This window comes from Pogoniulus pusillus, chromosome 9, assembly GCF_015220805.1.
Source record: "Pogoniulus pusillus isolate bPogPus1 chromosome 9, bPogPus1.pri, whole genome shotgun sequence".
NCBI classification, from domain to species: domain Eukaryota; kingdom Metazoa; phylum Chordata; class Aves; order Piciformes; family Lybiidae; genus Pogoniulus; species Pogoniulus pusillus.
The window spans coordinates 37,056,199-37,059,652 of NC_087272.1; the positions used below are offsets into that span (position 1 = coordinate 37,056,199).

At 53.9% G+C, this 3,454-nt stretch overlaps 1 non-coding gene across 1 annotated transcript; it reads left to right on the top strand.

Annotated features, from left to right (window-relative positions):
- The first annotated feature begins 1,986 nt into the window (after window positions 1-1,986).
- TRNAM-CAU (transfer RNA methionine (anticodon CAU)) lies at window positions 1,987-2,058 on the top strand. Its single transcript has one exon. It is a non-coding gene; the product is annotated as a tRNA-Met (tRNA).
- Window positions 2,059-3,454: the final 1,396 nt, after the last annotated feature.

The window sequence follows — 3,454 nt, forward strand, 5'->3', positions numbered from 1 at the left end:
TCTTCCAACCTGCTTGATTCTATGATTCTAAGAAGAGAAGACTGAGAGGGGATTTAATCAATATTTATAAGTATCTGAGGGCTGGGGGTAAGGAGTAGGGGGACAGGCTCTGCTCACTGCTCCCTGGGATAGGACAAGGAGCAATAGGTGGAAACTGCAGCACAGGAGCTTCCACCTCAACACAAGGGGGAACTTCTTTAGTGTAAGGGTCACAGAGCACTGGCACAGGCTGCCCAGAGAGGTTGTGGAGTCTCCTTCTCTGGAGCCTTTCAAGGCCTGTCTGGATGTGTTCCTGTGTGACCTCAGCTAGATTGTGTGGTCCTGCTCTGGCAAGGGGCTTGGACTCAATGATCTCTTTGTGTCCCTTCCAACCCCTAACATCTGTGATCTCTAAGGTCCTGTCCAACCTAAGCTATCCTATGATTCCTCCCCTAAGTTCATCAGAGTTTCTCAGGAGCAATCATTTTGCCAAGGGTGAGGTCTCTTCACGAAGAGACCACTTTGCAAAAAGGGACTCCACTTTTCTTTGAGCTCCAAAACCAAGTTCACAGCCCTAGCATAACTGTATCAGGTCAAGAAGCATGCAGGCTCCTGAATCAACAAGTACCAAAGCAGTAAAAAAATACCCTAACATCCTGTGATCCTGTGTGGCCTCCTGTTTTTTTCTTCAAGACTTACATTATATTTGTACAAATATCTGAGGGGTGAGTGTCAAGTGCCTGGGGCTAATCTCCATTTGGTAGTCAGCAGCAAAAAGCCAGGGAGGAACAGCTACAAACTGGAAGAGAGAAGGTTTCAGCTCAGCATGAGGAGAAACTTGTTTAGAGTGAAGGTGTCAGAGCCCTGGAGCAGGCTGCCCAGAGAGCTTGTGGAGTCTCCTTCTCTGGATACTTTCCAAACTGACCTGGATGCATTCCTGTGCGAAGTTTGCAGATGACACCAAGCTGGGGGCAGATGTGGCTGGGTTGGAGGGCAGAAGGGCTCTGCAGCAGGACCTTGACCGCCTGCACATATGGGCAGAGTCCAAGGGGATGGGGTTCAATAGCTCCAAGTGCTGGTGCTGCACTTTGGCCACAACAACCCCATGTAGAGATACAGGCTGAGGTGGGAGTGGCTGGAGAGCAGCCAGGCAGAGAGGGATCTGGGGGTGCTGATTGATACCCACCTGAACATGAGCCAGCAGTGTGCCCAGGTGGCCAAGAGAGCCAGTGGCATCCTGGCCTGCATCAGCAATGGTGTGGCCAGCAGGAGCAGGGAGGTCATTCTGCCCCTGTACTCTGCACTGGTTAGACCACACCTTGAGTACTGTGTTCAGTTCTGGGCCCCCCAGTTTAGGAGGGACATTGAGATGCTTGAGCGTGTCCAGAGAAGGGCAACGAGGCTGGGGAGAGGCCTTGAGCACAGCCCTACGAGGAGAGGCTGAGGGAGCTGGGATTGGTTAGCCTGGAGAAGAGGAGGCTCAGGGGAGAGCTCATTGCTGTCTACAACTACCTGAGGGGTGGTTGTGGCCAGGAGGAGGTTGCTCTCTTCTCTCAGGTGGCCAGCACCAGAACGAGAGGACACAGCCTCAAGCTACACCAGGGGAAGTTTAGGCTGGAGGTGAGGAGAAAGTTCTTCCCTGAGTGAGTCATTGGACACTGGAATGGGCTGCCCGGGGAGGTGGTGGAGTCGTCATCCCTGGAGCTGTTCAAGGCAGGATTGGATGTGGCACTTGGTGCCATGGTGTAGCCTTGAGCTCTGTGGTAAAGGGTTGGACTTGATGATCTGTGAGGTCTCTTCCAACCCTGATGATACTGTAACTACCCTAGGGGATGCTGCCTTGGCAGGGGGGTTGGACTGGATGATCTCTGGAGGTTCTTTCCAACCTCTAACGTTCTGTGATTCTCTGCATCTGAACTTTTGAGTTCCACTGCTAGCTGGAGGTGGATATCTACACGAAAGCACCTTGCAACAAGCCTGTGCAGCAGCAGTAGCATCACCACCAGCAGCAGAGTGGCGCAGCGGAAGCGTGCTGGGCCCATAACCCAGAGGTCGATGGATCGAAACCATCCTCTGCTATCTCAGCGGGGCTGAGTTTTTTTGTCAAGACAAAATGTTTATGACCACCTGAGGAAGATGAACGAAGCTTGGGGGAACTATGAGAGGCATCCCAGAGTCCTGAGGGAGTTGGCTGATGTGCACTAATGCTGACCACACTCATGTTTATTACAACGAGCACCTCTGCTGTGAGGAGAGGCTGAGGGAGCTGGGGGTGTGCAGTCTACAGAAGGCTCTGAGAGGACCTTCCAAAACCTGAAGGGATCACAGAATCAACCACGTTGGAAGAGACCTCCAGGCTCAGCCAGCCCAACCTAGCACCCAGCCCTAGCCAGTCAACCAGACCATGGCACTAAGTGCCTCAGCCAGGCTTGTCTGCAACACCTCCAGAGACGGTGACTCCACCACCTCCCTGGGCAGCCCATTCCAATGCCAATCACTCTCTCTGGGAACAACTTCCTAACAACATCCAGCCTAGACCTCCCCTGGCACAGCTTGAGGCTGTGTCCCCTTGTCCTGGTGATGGTTGCCTGGCAGCAGAGCCCAATCCCACCTGGCCACAGCCTCCCTTCAGGTTGTTGTAGACAGCAATGAGCTCTGCCCTGAGCCTCCTCTGCTGCAGGCTGCACACCCCCAGCTCCCTCAGCCTCTTCTCACAGGGCTGTGCTCCAGGCCCCTCAGCAGCTTTGTTGCCCTTCTCTGGACACCTTCCAGCACCTCAACATCTCTCTTGAATTGAGGGGCCCAGAACTGGACACAGCACTCCAGGGGTGGCCTGAGCAGTGCTGAGCACAGGGGCAGAAGAACCTCCCTTGTCCTGCTGGCCACACTGCTCCTGATCCAGGCCAGGATGCCATTGGCTCTCTTGGCCACCTGGGCACACTGCTGCTTCATCTTCAGCTACTATCTACCAGCACCCCCAGGTCCTTCTTTGCCTGGCTGCTCTCAGCCACTCTGTCCTCAGCCTGTAGTGCACTTGGGGTTGTGTCAGGAGGACAGAGCCAGGCTCTGCTCAGTGATGTCCAGTTATAGGAAAAGACACAGTGGGTGCAAGCTGGAACAGAGGAGCTTCCATGGGAACATAAGGAAAAACTTTTTCATTGTGAGGGTGACAGGACCCTGGAGCAGGCTGCCCGGAGACATTGTGGAGTCTACTTCTCTGGAGACATTCCAAACATACGTGGATGCCACAAGGATCATGAAGGGAGAGGAAGGTCTTCCTTACAAGATGAGCCTGAGGGAGCCAGGGCTCTGCTGCTTGGAGAAGAGGAGACTGAGAGGTGACCTCACTCGTGTTTATGAGTGTGTTCAAGGTGAGTGCCAGGAGGCTGGAGCCAGGCTCTGCTGTGTGACGCTCAGTGACAGGACAAGGGGCAGTGGATAGAAGCTGAGGCATAGGGAGTTCTATGGAAACATG